Genomic DNA, 24,387 nt, shown 5'->3' with positions numbered 1-24,387 from the left:
CTTGGAAAGGTGGATCTCTCTCACACGTACCAACACAGACTATCCCCCAATTTAACTGATCCCCAAAGGTTTTTGATTAAATAGCGGAATAGAAAATATGATCCAAAAAAAGTGTATGTATATCACACGTACACAACCACACTAGGCCCCAATTACTATTGTTTGTACCCCTAAAAGGCTAGGAGTAAGGGGAGTATGGAACAGGCAGCACCCTCAAACCTTCAGAAGTATGAGATGAACCCCAACAACTTGGAAAGGTGGATCTCTCTCACACGTACCAACACAGACTATCCCCCAATTTAACTGATCCCCAAAGGTTTTTGATTAAATAGCGGAATAGAAAATATGATCCAAAAAAAGTGTATGTATATCACACGTACACAACCACACTAGGCCCCAATTACTATTGTTTGTACCCCTAAAAGGCTAGATGAGGAGTAGGGGGAGTATGGAACAGGCAGCACCCTCAAACCTTCAGAAGTATGAGATGAACCCCAACAACTTGGAAAGGTGGATCTCTCTCACACGTACCAACACAGACTATCCCCCAATTTAACTGATCCCCAAAGGTTTTTGATTAAATAGCGGAATAGAAAATATGATCCAAAAAAAGTGTATGTATATCACACGTACACAACCACACTGGGCCCCAATTACTATTGTTTGTACCCCTAAAAGGCTAGATGAGGAGTAGGGGGAGTATGGAACAGGCAGCACCCTCAAACCTTCAGAAGTATGAGATGAACCCCAACAACTTGGAAAGGTGGATCTCTCTCACACGTACCAACACAGACTATCCCCCAATTTAACTGATCCCCAAAGGTTTTTGATTAAATAGCGGAATAGAAAATATGATCCAAAAAAAGTGTATGTATATCACACGTACACAACCACACTAGGCCCCAATTACTATTGTTTGTACCCCTAAAAGGCTAGATGAGGAGTAGGGGGGGTATGGAACAGGCAGCACCCTCAAACCTTCAGAAGTATGAGATGAACCCCAACAACTTGGAAAGGTGGATCTCTCTCACACGTACCAACACAGACTATCCCCCAATTTAACTGATCCCCAAAGGTTTTTGATTAAATAGCGGAATAGAAAATATGATCCAAAAAAAGTGTATGTATATCACACGTACACAACCACACTAGGCCCCAATTACTATTGTTTGTACCCCTAAAAGGCTAGATGAGGAGTAGGGGGGGTATGGAACAGGCAGCACCCTCAAACCTTCAGAAGTATGAGATGAACCCCAACAACTTGGAAAGGTGGATCTCTCTCACACGTACCAACACAGACTATCCCCCAATTTAACTGATCCCCAAAGGTTTTTGATTAAATAGCGGAATAGAAAATATGATCCAAAAAAAGTGTATGTATATCACACGTACACAACCACACTGGGCCCCAATTACTATTGTTTGTACCCCTAAAAGGCTAGGAGTAGGGGGAGTATGGAACAGGCAGCACCCTCAAACCTTCAGAAGTATGAGATGAACCCCAACAACTTGGAAAGGTGGATCTCTCTCACACGTACCAACACAGACTATCCCCCAATTTAACTGATCCCCAAAGGTTTTTGATTAAATAGCGGAATAGAAAATATGATCCAAAAAAAGTGTATGTATATCACACGTACACAACCACACTAGGCCCCAATTACTATTGTTTGTACCCCTAAAAGGCTAGATGAGGAGTAGGGGGAGTATGGAACAGGCAGCACCCTCAAACCTTCAGAAGTATGAGATGAACCCCAACAACTTGGAAAGGTGGATCTCTCTCACACGTACCAACACAGACTATCCCCCAATTTAACTGATCCCCAAAGGTTTTTGATTAAATAGCGGAATAGAAAATATGATCCAAAAAAAGTGTATGTATATCACACGTACACAACCACACTAGGCCCCAATTACTATTGTTTGTACCCCTAAAAGGCTAGATGAGGAGTATGGAACAGGCAGCACCCTCAAACCTTCAGAAGTATGAGATGAACCCCAACAACTTGGAAAGGTGGATCTCTCTCACACGTACCAACACAGACTATCCCCCAATTTAACTGATCCCCAAAGGTTTTTGATTAAATAGCGGAATAGATAATATGATCCAAAAAAAGTGTATGTATATCACACGTACACAACCACACTAGGCCCCAATTACTATTGTTTGTACCCCTAAAAGGCTAGATGAGGAGTAGGGGGGGTATGGAACAGGCAGCACCCTCAAACCTTCAGAAGTATGAGATGAACCCCAACAACTTGGAAAGGTGGATCTCTCTCACACGTACCAACACAGACTATCCCCCAATTTAACTGATCCCCAAAGGTTTTTGATTAAATAGCGGAATAGAAAATATGATCCAAAAAAAGTGTATGTATATCACACGTACACAACCACACTAGGCCCCAATTACTATTGTTTGTACCCCTAAAAGGCTAGATGAGGAGTAGGGGGAGTATGGAACAGGCAGCACCCTCAAACCTTCAGAAGTATGAGATGAACCCCAACAACTTGGAAAGGTGGATCTCTCTCACACGTACCAACACAGACTATCCCCCAATTTAACTGATCCCCAAAGGTTTTTGATTAAATAGCGGAATAGAAAATATGATCCAAAAAAAGTGTATGTATATCACACGTACACAACCACACTAGGCCCCAATTACTATTGTTTGTACCCCTAAAAGGCTAGATGAGGAGTAGGGGGAGTATGGAACAGGCAGCACCCTCAAACCTTCAGAAGTATGAGATGAACCCCAACAACTTGGAAAGGTGGATCTCTCTCACACGTACCAACACAGACTATCCCCCAATTTAACTGATCCCCAAAGGTTTTTGATTAAATAGCGGAATAGAAAATATGATCCAAAAAAAGTGTATGTATATCACACGTACACAACCACACTAGGCCCCAATTACTATTGTTTGTACCCCTAAAAGGCTAGATGAGGAGTAGGGGGAGTATGGAACAGGCAGCACCCTCAAACCTTCAGAAGTATGAGATGAACCCCAACAACTTGGAAAGGTGGATCTCTCTCACACGTACCAACACAGACTATCCCCCAATTTAACTGATCCCCAAAGGTTTTTGATTAAATAGCGGAATAGAAAATATGATCCAAAAAAAGTGTATGTATATCACACGTACACAACCACACTAGGCCCCAATTACTATTGTTTGTACCCCTAAAAGGCTAGATGAGGAGTAGGGGGGGTATGGAACAGGCAGCACCCTCAAATCTTCAGAAGTATGAGATGAACCCCAAAAACTTGGAAAGGTGGATCTCTCTCACACGTACCAACACAGACTATCCCCCAATTTAACTGATCCCCAAAGGTTTTTGATTAAATAGCGGAATAGAAAATATGATCCAAAAAAAGTGTATGTATATCACACGTACACAACCACACTAGGCCCCAATTACTATTGTTTGTACCCCTAAAAGGCTAGATGAGGAGTAGGGGGGGTATGGAACAGGCAGCACCCTCAAACCTTCAGAAGTATGAGATGAACCCCAACAACTTGGAAAGGTGGATCTCTCTCACACGTACCAACACAGACTATCCCCCAATTTAACTGATCCCCAAAGGTTTTTGATTAAATAGCGGAATAGAAAATATGATCCAAAAAAAGTGTATGTATATCACACGTACACAACCACACTAGGCCCCAATTACTATTGTTTGTACCCCTAAAAGGCTAGATGAGGAGTAGGGGGAGTATGGAACAGGCAGCACCCTCAAATCTTCAGAAGTATGAGATTGTGTTCACTGTACCCCACAAAGATTGAGTTCACTGCACCCCACAATGATTGTGTTCACTGCACCCCACAAAGATTGTGTTCACTGCACCTCACAAAGATTGTGTTCACTGTACCCCCCAAAGATTGTGTTCACTGCACCCCACAAAGATTCTGTTCACTGTACCCCACAAAGATTGTGTTCACTGCACCCTAAAAGGATGTTGTTCACTGCACCCCACAAAGATTGTGTTCACTGCACCCTAAAAGGATGTTGTTCACTGCACCCCAAAAAGATTGTGTTCACTGTACCCCCCCAAAGATTGTGTTCACTGCACCCCACAAAGATTGTGTTCACTGCACCCCAAAAAGATTGTGTTCACTGTACCCCCCAAAGATTGTGTTCACTGCACCCCAAAAAGATTGTGTTCACTGTACCCCCCAAAGATTGTGTTCACTGCACCCCACAAAGATTCTGTTCACTGTACCCCACAAAGATTGTGTTCACTGCACCCCAAAAAGATTGTGTTCACTGTACCCCCCCAAAGATTGTGTTCACTGCACCCCACAAAGATTCTGTTCACTGCACCCCACAAAGGATTTTGTTCACTGCACCCCAAAAAGATTGTGTTCACTTCACCCCAAAAAGGATTTTGATCACTGCACCCCAAAAAGGATGTTGTTCACTGCACCCCAAAAATGATTTTGTTCACTCCACCCCAAAAAGATTGTGTTCACTGCACCCCACAAAGATTGTGTTCACTGCACCCCAAAAAGATTGTGTTCACTGTACCCCCCAAAGATTGTGTTCACTGCACCCCACAAAGATTCTGTTCACTGTACCCCACAAAGATTGTGTTCACTGCACCCCAAAAAAGATTGTGTTCACTGCACCCCAAAAAGGATGTTGTTCACTGCACCCCAAAAAGGATGTTGTTCACTCCACCCCAAAAAGATTGTGTTCACTGCACCCCACAAAGATTGTGTTCACTGCACCCCAAAAAGATTGTGTTCACTGCACCCCAAAAATGATTTTGTTCACTGCACCCCAAAAAGGATTTTGTTCACTGCACCCCAAAAAGGATGTTGTTCACTCCACCCCAAAAAGATTGTGTTCACTGCACCCCAAAAAGATTGTGTTCACTGCACCCCACAAAGGATTTTGTTCACTGCACCCCAAAAAGATTGTGTTCACTGCACCCCAAAAAGGATGTTGTTCACTGCACCCCAAAAAGGATTTTGTTCACTGCACCCCAAAAAGATTGTGTTCACTGCACCCCACAAAGGATTTTGTTCACTGCACCCCACAAAGATTGTGTTCACTGCACACCAAAAAGGATTGTGTTCACTGCACCCCAAAAAGATTTTGTTCACTGCACCCCAAAAAGATTGTGTTCACTGCAGCCCAAAAAGATTGTGTTCACTGCAGCCCAAAAAGATTGTGTTCACTGCAGCCCAAAAAGATTGTGTTCACTGCAGCCCAAAAAGATTGTGTTCACTGCAGCTCACACACAGAAAAATGGATGTGGATCACTGACACCTGCCTATCTCCAATCCCACACCACACAGCAATATCGATTGTAGTTTGTAGAACACAGTTTCCCTAAAATTCAGCAGACTCTGTCCCTAACAGGATTGAGAAGAGATCGTAGATCAGGATTGAGTGCAGATTCACCCCACCCCCCACACAGCAATATCGATTGTAGTTTGTAGAAGACACTGACCCTATAATTCAGCAGACTCTATCCCTAAAATGCCTACAACTCGCCCTGCCTAAACACTCCGACCTGTCCCTCAATTCTATCCGGACACAAATGGTTTTTTCCTGCCTATCTGTCCCTAATCAGCAGCCAGCACATTGATGTGTGCTCTGTCCCTTAGCTAAGCAGCAGAATGACGCTGCTGCGGCGGCTGCCTCGAACTTATAAAGACTTGGTCACATGCTTCAGACGGCCAATCACAGCTACTAAGACATTTGCAGGCATGGCTGGGATGGCTTAAGGCACACCAGTTAAACGATTGTTGATTGGCTGTTGAAAGCCCGCCATGAAAAGAGCGCCAAAGCATGCAAAACCCGGAAATAAAACGACCGAACACGGATTTTTACCCGAACATACAGTAAAGTGTCCGTGTCCGTGTTCGGGTAAAAAAAATCCAATTATTCGGTACGAACACGAATAATACAGTCCGTGTTCGCTCAACACTATTTATGGTATAAAATTTTGTAAATAGATACGTTTTTTCTTGCACTGATGAGGAGGCACTGATGGGGTGGCACTGATGATGAGGCACTAATATGCAGCACTGATGGGTACTGATAGGCGGCACTGATATGCAGCACTGATGGGCACCATGTGGCACTGATAGCACTGATATGCAGCATTGGTGGGCACTGATAGGCGGCACTGATGGGCGGCACTGATGGGCGGCACTGATGGGCACTGATAGGCAGCACTGACGGGCCCTGATAGGCACTAATAGTTGGCACTAATGGGCACTGATAGGTGGCACTGATAGGCGGCACTGATGGGCAATAATGGGAACTGGTGGGCGGCACTGATAGATGGCACTGATGGGCACTGGTGGGCAGCACTGATAGATGGCAATGGTGGGCAGCACTGATGAGGAGGGCACTGAAAGGGTCCCTGAACAATGATTGGCATCCCTGGTGGCCATGGGTGGGCATCCCTGGTGGCCATGGGTGGGCATCCTTGGTGGCCATGGGTGGGCATCCCTGGTGGCCATGGGTGGGCAATCCCTGGTGGCTCTAGTGGCATCCCTTAAGGGTCTGCACTGGTAATCAATGCTCTGATTGCCAGCACAGACCCCCCCACCCTCCTGTCAGGAGAGCTGCCGATCGGCTCTCCTCTACTCGTGCCTGTCAGGCACGAACTGAGGAAAGACGATCAATTTCACTTCCTATTTACTATGTGACCAGCTGAGATTGGACACAGCTGGTCACATGGTAAAGAGCCTATGTCATTAGGCTCTTTACCGGGATCGGAGATGCGGTGAGTCAGACTGACACACCGCACCACCGATCGCCGGGGGGCGCGTAGAGCGGCCTATCCTGCTGGACGTCATATAACGGCCAGTCAGAAAAGAGCAACCACTTTCCGGTCATCATTTTGCTATATGACGGGCAGGGAGTGGTTAATGACATTGTTTTTTTATAGTGGGTAAGGAAAGTTGTTGGTGCATAGTGTGGCAATTATGAGTGATAAACTCTTTTGTAAAGCATTTTGATACAATAAGTACATATTTTATATCCAAACCATTTAGTCTAGTGTCTGCCAAAATAGCCACTTGGTCATCCATTGAGGGAGCTTTACTCCCACTTGGATTCAACCAATTTCCGTTTTTCCTATATATGCGTTGGGTTAGTGGGCAGAACATCAACATGGTGCTTTAGACAAAGGTGTTGTGAATTTTCAAATCATTTCCCCATTTTTTTGTTCTCAGCTGTCAGGTGGGCGAGGGCTGGTTCAACTGGCTGTTGTCTAGCCAGAATTTGTTTGTTCCCTGGCCATTGCCCAGCACTGCTTTTCTGGTTCCCTGGCTGTTGCCCAGTGGGGCTTTGCAGGTTCTCTGCCGGTGCCCAGCAGGGATTTGCTGGTTTCTGGGATGTTGCCCAGTGGGGCTCTGCTGGTTCCCAGGCTGTTGCCCAGCGGAGATTTGCTAGTTCCCAGGCCGTTGCCCAGCTGGGCTTTGCTAGTTCCTGGGCCATTGCCCAGTGAGGCCTTGCAGTTTCCCGGGCCCTTGCCCAGCGGAGCTTTGCTGGTTCCCAGCCCATTGCCCAGCCAACCTATGCTGTTTCCTGGGCCATTGCCCAGCCGGCCTATGCTGGTTCCCAGGCCATTGCCCAGCCACCTCATGCTAGTTCCCGTGCTGCTGCCCAGCTTGACTTGGCTGCTATGTTGGCGGTATACCCAGTCAGCTTTTGAACCCCAGTGGTGGGGCATGGTGGAGTGTCCAGAGGCTGCTCCTTAAGGGAGGGGAACTGTCAGAACCTAAATTACCTGCTGGTAGCACTGTGCTTCCCAGAACAGGAGGTTGCAGTTCCAGTGTTCACCAGCTGGTGTCTCCCAGCTGTCTCCAGTAATCAGTCTCCACATGTTGTTGGTTGCTGGCATCCTGACAAGCCACCAACATACCCTCCACACTCTACTCCTACCCAAAATGTCTGCCATCATACCCTCCACTACTCCTCACTTGCGCAAACAATCCGGCATCATACTCTTCACAATTCTCTCTTGCACATACTACCCACCGCCATACCCTTTGCACTGATCCTGTACATAGTGTCCACCATTAAAGCCTCCTGCACCTGTTTCCAGCACATGCTGCCCACTCCTCATACTCTCTACACTCCTCTCCTGCGCATACTGCTTGTCATCATAGGCCCCACGCTCCTCACCTGTACTTATTAGATTCCTCTCAAACCCCATGTGTTCTTCTCCTGCACATACTGTCTACTCTTATACCATTTCACTCCTCTCCTCTACAAACTGACTGCAGTAATACCCCCTGTACTCTCCCTCCTGCATGTAAAGCCTGGTTTATACTCTCCGCACTCCTCTCTTCCGTATGTTGTCTGCTGATATACGTTCTGCACTCCTCTCCTGCACACACTGCTCACTGCCCTAACCTCCACACTTTCCTATGCATATTGTCGCCTCTCATACCTTCACACTCATCTTCTGCCCATACAGCCCAATCTTTTACACCCTATGCTTCTCTCATTTACAAACTGCTCACTGTCATATGCTCCATAATTCTCACGCACATACTGTCTATTTCATACCATCTGCAATTATCTCCAGTATACACTGTCCAATATTCTCAAACTTGTCAGTTGTGCGATGGGCACAGTTTTACTACTATAGGGACATCAGCACAAAGAAAAGAAGAAAAGCAAAGCAGCTGTTCCTATAAAATGCGTGTGATGTTGATAAAAATAACATTATGAATAATAACATGAAACCACCACAGTCCCCTCATCGAAGAAATCAGCCGCACTGCTCTTGTAACAAATATTTAATTATAAAATACAATCATATGAAAAAACATATAACACCCCTAAAAACAATTACAATTCCCATGTAACTCATAAAGGAGCCCTCTTACCCTCTTTAAACAGTTAAAATTGGTGTAGAAAACCAAAAAGCACATACAATTAGGAATGTTTTTAATACAGTTGTAACAACACTATGAATTGATTGTACTTGTAAAACGCAAAAGGTGCTCTGCAAGGGGAGAAACCGGGTTCTATAAACTTAACACAAATGTATAAAAGTAATAGCACTAGTGTTCACAAGAATAAGCACAAAGTGTGCACTGAACACGTATATATCAAACACCACTATAAACATCCTAACCAATATTGTGCAATTATTGCAACTAACTATATACCAAACAAAAGTGGGAATATCTTCAACATGTTAGTTCTGATGTTTATATCTGTTTTTGGTATGCAGGTGGTTAGTGCACACTTTATCGACATTTTGTTTTGTTTATCCTTGTGAAGACTATTGGTATTACTTTTATATACATTTGTGATACATTAGTAGTAGGTGCCCTTTCAGAGCACATTTTGGGGTTTACAAGTAGAATCAAGTCATAGTGTTATTATAGCTATAAAAAATATTCCTAACTGTATGTGCTTTTTGGTAAACATTTGCAGAATGGAAAAATTAGTTTTGTTTCGTATATTCGTTATTGTGTTTTGTTTCAGAATTGGTTTAGTGTGGTTTCAGAATTAACCATACCAGGCCACATGCCCTCAACATAGCTGGTTTATTAAATAAAAATTGCACTTACATCAAGAGCAATAAATTTGAGCAATATGGGATAAAATCTTGCACATCCCAGTTGATGCCTTCTGAGAGGAAACGCGTTGGATTGGAGCTAGCAAAGTGATCCGAATTAGCGCGGGCCGCACTGCAGGCGACCGTCCAAAATGTTATCCTATATCACTCAAATTCATAGTCCTTGATGTAAGTGCAAATTTTATTCAATAAACCAGTTTTATACTCATTATTGCATTATGAGCATCTTCCATTATCTTTTATAACCACATAATTTGATTAACGAGATTAAGGAGCACCATAAGCCTGATTACATTCCCAGGATCTGGCTGACCACTTGTCTTCAGAGGCGCTTCCACTCACACGCATATGGTTTCTTGGTGGGACCATTTGATTTGGTAAGCGGACAATTTTCACATATAGAGCACAGCGATGACACACTTTCCATTGTGGATTATTTCAGCTGCACTACAAACAGTTTGTTGTATTTGCATGTTGGAAAGTTGGAGGATCATCTTTTCACTAAACACATTGAATTGTGGATCACTGGACTATTTATTAACTTTTTGCGCCATTTATCATTTGTAATTTTTTGTGACCAGATCGTGGCTACTTATTCACAAAAATATATATTTTTAATGTAATTTACTTTACACCATTCTAGGAAACAAGAGTTTCACTTTGCCATTTGAACATTCACTATTGTTTGGTTTTGCTTATTGCACATGGTTTATTACATCTGTTACCTAATCATTTATAGGATAATATCTCAGTCAAAAACAGTGCATCTTATTTATTTTACAAAAATCATAAAAAAACGAACACAACAGGGTGCCTCAATCTAGGTGTAGCAATTAATTAAAAAGAATAAAACACAATAAAAATGCACTCACTAGTTAAAGGTGGATCAAGGCTTGTCATAAACCCATATAGACCTTCAAAGGATCACCGTGAGGCTGCAGACCTCTGCAGGCATGTGGCTAGTTGAAGCAGAGTTATTGATGGAAGTACAGCTGTCAGGCTTCAGGCTGGAACATAGGCGACAGCGGCTTCCGGGTGTAGCAAGATGGCTGCGACTCCAAACAGCACCTCTCTCAACTGGATAATGGTGAGTGACAGGAAATGGAGGGGGCGTGGCCCATTTATTAGATGGTTTGATAAAGGGGCGATCCTGTTGCCCTGAAACATATAACAACATATTCACATGATGCAGCAATATCTCTGCACTTGGGACACCTATCATACCGGTTATTTTTACATACAAATATCTTAAAAAATCATTTTTTCCTGGAGTTGAAGTTTACAGCGTATTTCTACTTTTGCAGCCAAATTGGGATAATGCCTACTTTAAATTTGTTACATGTCCTCATTTGCATAGCATAACTTAAAAGAAAATTTGAAACATGCAGTTTACCATTTTTAGATGATGTTTCCTAGAAACTCAAGTACTGTGATTGCTATAATTAACCCCATCTGTACTATATAGTCAAATCCTAATTATAATTAGTAAACTAGATTTGAACACTGTCTATCCTAACAAGGGGTTAAAGGCTTATTAGAAAACTTTATACCAATAGTATTACCTAATACAGGCTGCAGTTCTTCTCTAAAGACTAACATGTAGTGTACAAATGGATTCAAGCCTTGCCAAAAATAATCTGGTTGACTTGACTTAATGATAGCATATTTTTGCTAGCAAAGAGAAATATTGGCATATAGATGCGTGAGTGTACGCTTGTCCCAATCAGCATCAGCCAATTGAAAAGGTTGTGTGAGGTTACCTCACAGTTTGATCTACAAATTATGTGGATCAATGCCCAGCAATGGGTGATTACAGCCATACAAATTACGCAGGATTAATCTCATAGAATAATCATTTCGTGGAAGCGTTAAATTTAGCAATAAGCCTACAATTTCCCTTGGTGTCTTTGGCAAATTCATCAAAGTCTGAACAAATGTTTCATTTACTTTTAATCATAAATGTTTATGAATTTGCTGTAGAGAGATCATGCCCTCAAAAATGTACTACTATGCGCTTTTCATATAAAGAGTTTGTTGTATGTTTTTTGAATAACAGATATAGAGAAGCTGGAGAAATGTTTAAAGGTCATTGACCAAAGGATGGTCACTTTACAAATTGATTGCAGCCAGGAAGCCAGATTATTTTTCCTTTGCAACACAAATCTCCTAAAATTTTCGAGTAGCCCATTGTAATATTTTCTCACATCTATGCAAGTCTGGCCATTAGAGTTGGCCATGTATAAGTCTATCTATGCAATTAGACCACTGAACAATCCCCTGTTTATGACCTGGACCCAGTTAATCAATTTTCAACACTCTTTCATCAACAGGGATTAATGAATAACCAGAAAGAAATTCTCAGTCCTATTAAATCCCATGTGGTTCAGATGCTGATCTCCTGATTCTTTTGGTCATTTGAAATACATAATAAAGCAATTACACTTATTACATTTGTAAATTCTTTAATACTAAAACATTGGAAATTGCTCCAACCTCCAAGTAATGGCTTATTTGTATCAACACTGTAGCCATCATGGAGGAACTTATCAACATCAGCTAGTACCACATGTCACAATGTCATAAAACATGGACATGCATCTATTCAAATACTCATAGACATACAAATGACTCATGCATCAATCCAATAACTCACCAGTGCTGTCAAAGACAATCTACTCAACCCCAGTACAGTGGTTGTTTCTGGAATGACTTGGACAGAGATCAGCAACTTGGCAGTAAAGCAGCCCATAGATGATTTGATTTTCTGTACTTCCAGCACAGGGTATAGTCGCTGGTAGTAATCTCATGTATAAAATCTGACAGGTTGGTAGTCCATCCATCAATCAACTTGGGTACAATCAGCCTGCCTATAGATGGATTGAATCTCGGCCAGTCCCTGCTGAACTGGCTGAATTTAGATCCATGTATGGCCCGCTTTAGACAATGGGTGATGGATACATACCTTACACGTTACTAGGGTCTGAGGGGGATCATTGCTGCGGTTTCTTTGCCAGAACCTGATCCACCAAGCCTCCCCTCCTTCCCCCGTTCTCTTTTACACAGTCCAACACGTCCCTTTCCTTTCTATTCACATTCAGTTCAGAACACCATCCCCCCTTCCTTAACATGTCATCCATCCAAAGATCTCCGACCCTATGTCTTTAGCTACACTAGCCCCAACCCAACATATTACCTAATACCCCCAAGGTTTCTTCTTTGTAGATTTGAGTTATTACTCATTGGTCCAAATTTCAATTGGACACAAACCAGGTGGAGACCAGCAGTGGTTTGGTACATTCCAGTTGGAATTTGTTACACTGTTACCTTTGGACATTTTCACTAGCCCTTTTATATGAACCTGAACCTCAAAGGATTAGTCTACAGCAGTCTTGGACTGACATCCCTACCTCTTACCCACCCTCCTATACTTTATGTAATCATAATCTGTGTGTTACTATGTAACCTTCTTTTTGTTTCAGAAAGTCTTCTGATAAAAATTGCTTAAAAATGACAAAATTAGCAGTTGATCACCCTCTTCATGACACTGCTTGTTTCAACACGTGGCCACTTTATTATGCCTGAGGCCATGTAACACTGCTAATTTAATTTGCCATAGGATCCTCTAGTGGGTTTAAATAATACGATAAAAAAAAGAAAACAAATACATATGAGTTATGTAAATTTTAATTTACCATTACACATATTTAGCACAGTAAGCGTCACACTCACCTGCTCTCCCTTCCAGCGTCAGGCACTTCAGTCTTCAGTTACCCTTCTATCCTTGTGCCTTCTGTGACCTTTGACTCCTGTGCACTCCATGACCCCAGTGTCTTCAGTATTCCCACAATTCTGTGCCTCCTGTGACATCTAAATCTCCAGAACCTTGCACCTCAGTGCTTCCCATTAACCCTTGCACGTCTTTGTTCCACGGTCAGGGACCTATGTGCATCCAGAGACCCTTGCACCTTTGTGTCTCCTGTGACCCCTGCTCCCCTGAGCTCCAGATACTGTCAACCCCCTGTCTCCAGAAATCCTTGCACTTCCAGATCCTCAGAGACCTCAGGATCCTCTTCCATCTTCTGACCCTCTGATTCCTGTGTATGCTTTGACCCCAGTGTTTATACCAACCTCTGCACTTCTGTGCTTCCTAAACTCTGAGACCCCAGTGTCTCTAGAAACCTCTGTTTCGCAAGCTGCCTGTGTCAAAGCATCCACTGTCTTTATTGACTCTAGGACATCCTCCGTCTCCAGTGACTCCTGGTATGCTGTGTTATTCAGGGACCCTTGAGTATCCAGTATCATCCAGTGATTCCATTGCACCCTGGGAGCCTCCATCACACAAGTGTCTCAAGGCAGTCCATTATAAAGCAATTCTGATAACCAGAAGCATAACTCATGGGTGGTATAAAAACGTGCTACACCCCATTATTAGTTACAATCACAAAATACCTAAGCACTTGGGTTTTTAAAGCCGGCCATACATGGATTGAAATTTCTCAGTTTCAACAGGGATTCTGTGGGCAGGCTGAGTGCACCCAAGTCAATATATCGATCGACTTGGGTACAACCAGCCTGTCGGATTTTTTTAAATGTGATTACTGCCAACAGCTATAGCAACTAGCAGTGATCATCACCTTTAGCCCGCCCGTGCAACCCCCCTACCCCCCCCCCCCCATGGTGAATGGAAAGAAAAGATAGACAAGTTATCTATGGGCTGCTTTAGGAACCGGATAGTAAACAAATCACAACTGTATATATCAACATACATACTTTTAAATAATAAAAAAAAGACATTGTACATAAAACACGTATTATTAAAAAAGGATTCTGATAATCATTGATATAGGTGTATCCAAAGCAAATATACAACCCTCTCCAAGTGAAATGCATAGAGCTCATTGGTGACTGTAGGTCAGAAATATTGGATTTTTTGGTGAAAATTAACAGCCTCTAATACCAGAGTTGTGTGTAAAGTAAGCCATAGATGACCCTTTACCTGCTGTTGAATACTCCATGACCTTCAGAAGCTGCCAGTGTGTGTACTCTTGTCTGATGCCCTGGGATTACTGCCCTATGAACTGTTTTCCTTTGGCTGCTGCCTTGTGAATGGATGTCCAGTGACTGTGTTTATTGCCCTGCATCACTATTGTTTGTGGCTTGTTCTCCTTGGATTGCCCTTTGTGCACCTGAACTTACTGGTTGTTGTACCATATTGTCCCTCAGGACATGCTCTTGCTGTGTCATATTGCTACCCTGTTTGCTACCCTGTGTACTATTTGACCTTGTTGTGTCATAATGCTACCCCATGGACTCATTCTCCTGTGCCATATTGCTGCCCTGTGGAATTATTTCTTCTTACTGTGCCATATTGCTACCATGTTGACTATTTCTTCTTGCTGTGCCATATTGCTACCCACTCCTGTATATCCAAGCTACCCAATAAACACCTCACACGTCTGGTCTTGAGTGATTTGCCTCTGTGTGCTCTCTCTCTCTCCTCATTCCTAGTTTGTCCCAGTGACCCTTCTTTTCTCCTCCCTCTTTCCAAAGAATCTATTTGTCCACAGCATTATACAGTTGCAAGAAAAAGTATGTGAACCCTTTGGAATGATATGGATTTCTGCACAAATTGGTCATAAAAAGGTGATCTGATCATCATCTAAGTCACAACAATAGACAATCACAGTCTGCTTAAACTAATAACACACAAAGAATGAAATGTTGCCATGTTTTTTTGAACACACCATGTAAACATTCACAGTGCCGGTGGAAAAAGTATGTGAACCCCTAGACTAATGACAACTCCAAGAGCTAATTGGAGTGAGATATCAGCCAACTGGAGTCCAATCAATGAGATGAGATTGGAGGTGTTGGTTACAGCTGCCCTGCCCTATAAAAAACACACACCAGTTCTGGGTTTGCTTTTCACAAGAAGCATTGCCTGATGTGAATGATGCCTCGCACAAAAGAGCTCTCAGAAGACCTACGATTAAGTATTGTTGACTTGCATAAAGCTGGAAAGGGTTATAAAAGTATTTCCAAAAGCCTTGCTGTTCATTAGTCCACAGTAAGACAAATTGTCTATAAATGGAGAAAGTTCAGCACTGCTGCTACTCTCCCTAGGAGTAGCCGTCCTGTAAAGTTGACTGCAAGAGCACAGCGCAGACTGCTCAATGAGGTGAAGAAGAATCCTAGAGTGTCAGCTAAAGACTTACAAAAGTCACTGGCAAATGCTAACATCCCTATTAGCGAATCAACAATACGTAAAACACTAAACAAGAATGGATTTCATGGGAGGATACCACAGAGGAAGCCACTGCTACCCAAACAAAACATTGCTGCACGTTTACAGTTTGCACAAGAGCACCTGGATGTTCCACAGCAGTACTGGCAAAATATTCTGTGGACAGATGAAACCAAAATTGAGCTGTTTGGAAGAAACACACAACACTATGTGTGGTGAAAAAGAGGCACAGCACACCAACATCAAAACCTCATCCCAACTGTGAAGTATGGTGGTGGGGGCATCATGGTTTGGGGCTGCTTTGCTGCGTCAGGGCCTGGACAGATTGTTATCATCGAAGGAAAAATGAATTCCCAAGTTTATCAAGACATTTTGCAGGAGAACTTAAGGCCATCTGTCTACCAGCTGAAGCTCAACAGAAGATGGGTGTTGCAACAGGACAATGACCCAAAGCATAGAAGTAAATCAACAACAGAATGGCTTAAACAGAAGAAAATAAGTGGCCCAGTCAGAGTCCTGACCTCAACCCGATTGAGATGCTGTGGCATGACCTCAAGAAAGCGATTCACACCAGACATCCCAAGAATATTGCTGAACTGAAACAGTTCTGTAAAGAGGAATGGTCAAGAATTACTCCTGACCGTTGTGCACGTTCGATCTGCAACTACAGGAAACGTTTGGTTGAAGTTATTGCTGCCAAAGGAGGTTCAACCAGTTATTTAATCCAAGGGTTCACATACTTTTTCCACCTGCACTGTGAATGTTTATATGGTGTGTTCAATAAAAACATGGCAACATTTCATTCTTTGTGTGTTATTAGTTTAAGCAGACTGTGATTGTCTATTGCTGTGACTTAGATGATGATGATCAGATCACATTTTATGACCAATTTGTGCAGAAATCCATATCATTCCAAAGGGTTCACATACTTTTTCTTGCAGCTGTATATGGTCCATTGGGGGACAGAGAAGTTGGTTACCTTAAATTATAATGCAATAAGCTTGGACAGGGTTGTATATTTGCTTTGGGTACACCTTTATCAATTATTATTCAGAATCCTTTTTAATAATAGCTGTTTTATGTACACTTTCTTTTTTAGATTATGTAAAAATAAAATGATTAATGTTGATATATATTTGTGGTTTATCTGACATCTGGTGCCTTAAAAACCCCAGTGCTTAAGGGCTCTTTTACACAGGCGGGCCGTTCAGATCCGCCTGTCCTTTTTTTGGTGGATCTGAACGGTCCCCCCATGCATCCCTATGGGGCATCGGATGTCAGCGGAGACATGTCCACTGACATCCGATCCCTCTATTTTTCCCTATTTTTCATCCGTCCAGCGGATCGGATGGGATCGGATGAGGACAGACCGACGGTCCGTTCCCATCCGATTCCCCCATAGAGATGCATGGGGAACTGACAGCTGTGTCTCCGCACACAGCACGGAGAACAGCTGTCATCCTCCTGCTCAGCAGGGGATTGGCAGATCGATCCCCCGCTGAGATAAACGGAGTCCGTCCGACGGACGGAGTGTGTGAAAGGGGCCTAAGTGTTTTGTGATTGTAACTAATCAAAGGGTGTGGCACCTTTTATACCACCTGAGATTTGGATTTATGCTTCTGGTTATCAGACTTGCTTTATAATGCCCATGAATAAAACAAACAAAAAAGTAATGGCCACACTCCAAATATTTCAAAATATGGGCAAATTTTACTCAAGACGCACAATAAATCTCCCCACTAGAAGTACACCAACATTTTACCAATTCACATGACTGCAGTTTACTCCCAAATTTCTATCTATTATCTACACCCTAAAAGAGACTAGAAGTTATAAAACGTACACATTTTCTTCCCATTCTTCCCATGTGAAGTTTGAATGTTGCATAGCTGTTTGTATTTCATTTTGGCAATGTTTGTGCAGTATATGATTAACTATCCATTGGAGAGTTGTACCTGCTGAATTTTATATAAGGAATTAAAAAAGTAATACGTTAATATTGTTTTATATTGTTATTATCCACTGCTTTCATACATTATTTTCTGCTGTTTTACCCCTCTATTATCAAAAATAATCATAAGCAAAGACATTGAAATGAGAGAGGAAAATTTGCCAAGGGTGACAGCATAAGGTTTGAAATAAATGTGTGCAAAATGAAATTCGCTTAGCAGTCTTTTAGGAGGATGACTGCATACCATTGCAGGAAATCATAAAGCAACATGGCTGTTGCTACCCTTATTGGACTCATTAAAGCCAAAGTAATATAGCATTTCAAGCTGCTTAAACCACATCTAAAATTGAAAGCAATAACACAGTTATAAAGATGACATATTGTATAAAGGTATGTCTGATTTATCATAAAGTATCTGGAGAGGATCAGCTTAAACATTACTGACATCATTCCTAATATTATTTTATACAGTCACTCAGTAATCAGACTGGGTGTGCACCATTTCAATCTATACAAGTAACAAAGTAAAACATGCTTCTGGCATCTCTTACCCAGGGTTGAAAAAAAAAAACAAAAAAACAAAGCTGAAGTTATCAAACTATTATTCATGAATCATGAAAGAAGCTACTGTCTTTGTTCATCTTGATTTTTAAAGGTATCCTCTACTGAGGAAAATACAGAAGCTGCTATTGAATACTTCTTTCTGAGAATGCTAGTGTAGCCGGGAGCAGACTACAATTATCTGACAATGCAGACTTATTCTCTGCTCTCTCAGACTGTCTCTGTGCTCCCCTTGTGTTGGTCTTGGGTTTCATGCATCATACTCCTGAGGCTGGAAGAAAAGCATTGTGGGAAGTGTAGTCTTCTGGAAGGATATTACCGCACTGCTGTTTATGAACTACACCTCCCAGCAGGCCATTTGCTCCAGGGGAGAATTGTAGGAAAGACTATAAAGCAGTGATGGCGAACCTATGGCACGCGTGCCACAGCTGGCACGCAGAGCCCTCTCTGTGGGCACGCGAGCAGTCTGGTGATCGCAGGTAGAGGGAGATCCAGAAAGAGTCCAGGTACATGGGGGCGGGAGCGCGGCAGCAAACAGCGGCGAGGTGTGGGAATCTATCTGCACAAGGCGGGTGAGTGGGCGGTCCCGTAGCCTCCACAAGGTAGGTGAAGAGATAGGCCGGAGAGCCCGAGAGGGAGAAAAAAAGCATCACTACCTCCTTGACTCCCGAAGAGGCGAGCAGCAGGTGCAGCATCCCAGGGCCCCCCAGAGCCTGAACTCATCAAACCTCCCCTCTGCTAAAACACCAACAGTAAGACCAGGAGAACAGGCTGACTGGGAGCCTAGAAGACGAGGACGGGCGGGAGGCACAGGCTACAAGGGAGCCGCTAGAAGGAACAGAGCAGAGAGCACACAGAGACTGACATGGAAGGTACCAGACATGATCATACACAGACCTGCCTGCAGACAGAGACTGGGGGGGGGAGAGCAGCTACTGCAAATAGGGACAGAGCCAAGAGTCTCTCTCTCTCTCATCTCCCTCCTCACTCTCCTCTCTCTCTCAGCCCCTCCTGTAGGGGGGGGGGAAGAGCAGCTACTGCAAATAGGGACAGAGCCAAGAGTCTCTCTCTCTCTCATCTCCCTCCTCACTCTCCTCTCTCTCTCAGCCCCTCCTGTATTTCTGAGCACCCCCTCCCAACTCTCTCAGCCCCCTTCTCTCTCTCTATCAACGCACCATCTCTCAGTCCCCTTCTCTCTTACATGCCTCCCTCTCTCAGTTCCCCCTCTCTTTCTTACAGCCCTCTCTCTCTCAGTCCCCCCTCTCTTTCTTACAACCCTCTCTCTCTCAGTCCCCCCTCTCTCTCTCTTACACCCCTCTCTCTCACAACCCCTGAGCAGTCTGAGCAGTGCTGGGTGTCACTGCTCACCCTGGAGGATGGGGATTTCAAAGTGCACAGGTGAGAGGGGAGCGATCGCTGCACCTGCCGGGAAAGGCAGGATCTCCTAGAGGGGCCATTACTGTAGCAAGTCATGTGTAATCTCCTCCCAGAGATCAGACATATGGTGGGGTGAGTGGAGTTCTTTCCTCCCCCCTCCTCCTGGATGCAATCACATGACCTCTGGCACATTGCTCTTGCATCTGTTGCTATAAAGGGATCTGCTGACCAGGCCCATGTTCTCTTGCTTCCAGGGATCCATCGTGTGTGCATCGGTCCACCACAGAGAGAAAGGACTGTGGCCTACTGCACACCACCCAGCTGTCTGCAGACTCAGCCCAGAGGGGACAGATGACACACACTACATCGCGGACATCCCTGCAGCATCGATGATCAAATCTGAGTTGGCAGGACTCACTGAATCAGCAGAGCACAGCCATCTCAGTGTCTCACAGCGTGGAAAGTTGACTTTGCCTGTTCTCCCAGAAGTTATAAGAGGGACATCAGGATTGGTGAGAGAGAACCTGCTCAAAGTCCAGTTGTCAATTGCTACCGCATCTCTTGAACACTGTACACAGACACCCTACATTTGGATTAGTTAATGGATCATCATTAATCAAAACCAGCTACCTTGTATTGCTTGTCTCACACTGTGCTACATTTGGGAATCATTTGTTCTTTGAGCTCCATCTGCCGGTGAAGATAACAGCAAGGCCTTGCATTCTGAACATTGCTGTTTTATTGCTTTTAAAGGGGACATGCTAGTGGTATCTAGATTACCTCATCTCTCATTAGGATATAGGTACTGTAGGCCAGCCTGGGATTCCCCTTTAGCAGGAGTATTTCATATAGCAATTTATAGCTTTCTGGGAGATTCATTCGCTTACTGTACGATACTGAGTATATTTTTGCATTTGCTTGTTACTAAAACTGTTTTTTTAACTGTTATTTAGTGTTATTTCAACTGAGCCTTGACGGTTTACCCAGGGCCTAGTTGATTAATACTTCCTTTAAGCCTTCTTTTTGAGTAAAATAAATCTATAGAGGTAAAACAGATCTGCATTGTGTCAGTGTGTCATTTAAAGGTATACACAACATGTCTGCACCTGAAGTGTCAGGAGGGCTGGACAGTTCACAGGGTCAAAGAGGCACAGAAGAACATACAACTACAAGCAACCCCCAAGGGGGCAGTGATACACTAGTTGTGGGGCTCTCTCTGACTTCAATACTTTGAGACACTGACCAAGAACAAGCATGCACCAAAGGAAATTAAAATGATCTCATCATTTCTGATCTGCATACTTACGCTGAACCACTGAACTTGATTTTTTTTTTTACCTAGAATAAAACCTAGGCAACTAACATTTTCAAAAGAAAATGTAAGCAATGGCAGTCTACTTATTTCTCGACGTACAAGCTTTGGTTAACCACTTCAGGTCCACCCTATACCATATTTACTGCTACAGGGCGGACCTTCTGTGCAAAATCACATATATATACATGATTCTGCACTTTCACCTACAGAGGGCGCGGCAGAAGCTGATCTGTGGGTGCTGGGCACTGAATGTCCACCGGTAAAACACAGAATGGGGAGCTGCCTATGTACACAAGGCAGATCTCTGTTCTCACACAGGTGAAGGGATTGATTTTGTGCCCCCGCAAAGCAGGGAATAAAATTAATCTCTTCCCTTAGTAAAAGCAGCACACACATGTCCCAAAAAATGGCTAGGCATACAGTTAACCCTTTGAACGCCCTAGATGTTTAACCCCTTCCCAGACCGTGTCCTTAGTACAGTGAAGTGCATATTTTTTGCACTAATCATTGCATTAGTGTCACTGGTTCCTGCAAAGTGTCAAAAGTATCTGTTAGTGTCCGATTGTTCGCCACAATATAGCAGTCCCACTATAAGTTGCTGATCGCCGCCATTACTGGTATAAAAAATAAATAAATAAAAATGTTATAAATACATACCATAGTTTGTAGAACACAAGAGGTCAGAGTGGGTCAGAGTGGGACATCGCTGTACTTACTTGGCATAGTGAGTACAGCGGCTCCAACTGAAGCTGAAAAAGCACAAAAAGCTCAAAAACGCACACACAAAAAAAGAAAAATGAGCTTAAGGGGAGGGTTTGTAAAAAAAAAAAAAAATGCTTATGCTCAAAAATGCTCAAATAAGCTCAATAAAAGCAATGCAAAGGAGCACAAAAAAACACAACCTTCTTCAGAGGAATAAAAGCTCAAATGCCTGTAAAAGCAGTTTTTTATTTTGAGCTGCAGTGTGCAGTAGCCCATTGAAATGTCCCATTTCTTCTGCATTTTTCATTGTTTTGTAAGTACATTTATTACAACTTGAAGCTTTACTAAAATAAACATATTAAACAAGAAAGACACATATTTTTCTAATATTAGTTAAAATGTAACATCCAGTGAGAGAACTAAACAAAAAGAAAAAAATTTATCTAAAAACCAAACCTAGCTGTGGTGTGGAAAGGTAAGAACGCTGGTCAAGCTTTTGATGTTGTGTGTCCCTGCTGGGGATTTTCACTCTCACTATTTGTCCTGATGACCATTCTTACTGGGACAGAAAGTTTTGGGAAATCTAAAATTTAAGAGTTGTCACCAGAACAGTATGTGAGGGAAAATCTTGCACAGGAAGCACCTGTTTTAGTGACAACAATCTAGGAGGGGGTTTTCCTGATTTAAGAGTCATTCCTCTTGCTTCCTGTTGGTTTTCAAAGGCAGTAAGAAAGGAAATCTTCCTAATGAAACCTCTTCATCCAGAACCCCAAACCATGTCATAGCACTATACTATATATACAGTACCTTTAACCACTTAAGCCCCGGAGGATTTGGCTGCTAAAGGACCAGGGGTTTTTTTGCGATTTTTTACTGCGTGACTTTAACGGACAATTGCGCGGTCGTGCGACGCTGTACCTAAACGAATTTGACGTTCTTTTTTTCCCACAAACAGAGCTTTCTTTTGGTGGTATTTGATCACCTGTGCGATTTTTTGATCACGCGCTATAAACAAAAAAAGAGCGTAAATTTTGCAAAAATAACAATATTTTTCACATTTTTTTATATGAAATTCCCCAAAAAAAAAAGTAAAAATCAAAATTTTTTAACATTTTTCGGCCAATTTGTTTTATGCTACCTATGTTTGGTAAAAAAAATCGCAAAAAGCGTATTTTGATTGGTTTGCGCAAAAGTTATCGCGTTTACTAACAAAGAGAAAGATTTTTGTCATTTTTGGTGTTTTTTTTTTTTAACGCGTAATGGCGGCGATCTGCGATTTTTTTTTCGGTACTGCGACATTGCGGCGGACAGATCGGACCCTTGACTGACATTTTTGACACTTTTGGGGTTACCAGTGACATTACTGCAGTAATCAGTGCTATACATATGCACTGTTATTGCAAAAATGACACTGGCAGGGAAGGGGTTAACTTTATTGGACAGGGAGGGGTTAAGTGTGTCCTAGGGGCGTGCTTTCTACTGTGTAGGGACATTGCTATTGGTGTAAAAGCAAAGATCAACCGTTCTACATAGTAGAACGGTCAGATCTTTACTTTTACACAGGGAGAACTGACAGGCAGCTTGTTTACACAAGCTGCTCTGTCTTTCTCCCTTCACAGGAGCGATCGCAGTGTGACTGGCGGACATCGAGTCCGCCGGTCACACGCACTGACTTGCCTGTGAACGAGCCGCGGCGGGCGCGCGCCTCGGCGGGCGCGCGCCCGCTCGCTATAGGCTCGCAAGTCAGTGACAGGCGAGTGACGTACCGATACGTCACTCTGCCTGGCCGGGGCTGACCGCCGCAGTATATAGTCGTGCGGCGGTCGGCAACCGGTTAAAAAGTATTTATGCCCCTTGAAATTTTCCAAATTTGTTTAGGTTACAACCAAAAAAATAAATGTATTTTATTGTTATTTTGTGTGATAGTCCAACACAAAGTGGCACATAATTGTGAAGTGGAAGGCAAATGATAAATGGTTTTCAAAATGTTTTACAAATAAATATGTGAAACGTGTGATGTGCATTTGTATTCAGCTCCCTTTACTCTGATACTCCTAACTAAAATCTAGTGGAACCAATTGCCTTCACCTAATTAGTAAACAGAGTCCACCTGTGTGTAATTTAATCTCAGTAGAAATACAGCTGTTCTGTGAAGCCCGCAGAGGTCTGTTGGAGAACTTTAGTGAAAAAACAGCATCATTAAGTCCAAGGAACACCCCAGACAGGTCAGGGATAAATTTGTAGAGAAGTTTAAAGCAGGGTTAGGTTATGTAAAAATATCCTAAGCTTTAAACATCTCACGGAGCACTTTTCAATCCATCATCCGAAAATGGAAAGAGAATGGCACAACTGTAGACCTACTAAGACATGGCCGTCCACCTAAACTGACAGGCCGGGGATTAATCAGAGAAGCAGCCAAGAGGCCCATGGGAACTCTGGAGGAGCTGCAGAAATCCACAGCTCAGGTGGTAGAATCTGTCCAGACGCCAACTATTAGTTGTGCACTCCACAAATCTGGCCTTTAATGGAAGAGTCGCAAGAAGAAAGCAATTGTTAAAAGAAAGCCATAAGAAGTCTCATCTGCAGTTTGCAAGAAGCCATGTGGGGGACACAGCAAACATGTGGAAGAAGGTGCTCTGCTCTGATGAGACAAAATTTGAACTTTTTG

Source organism: Pelophylax lessonae (assembly GCF_965119305.1).
Source record: "Pelophylax lessonae genome assembly, chromosome: 5".
In the NCBI taxonomy this organism is placed as follows: domain Eukaryota; kingdom Metazoa; phylum Chordata; class Amphibia; order Anura; family Ranidae; genus Pelophylax; species Pelophylax lessonae.
Note: the sequence above shows the minus strand (reverse complement) of the source record.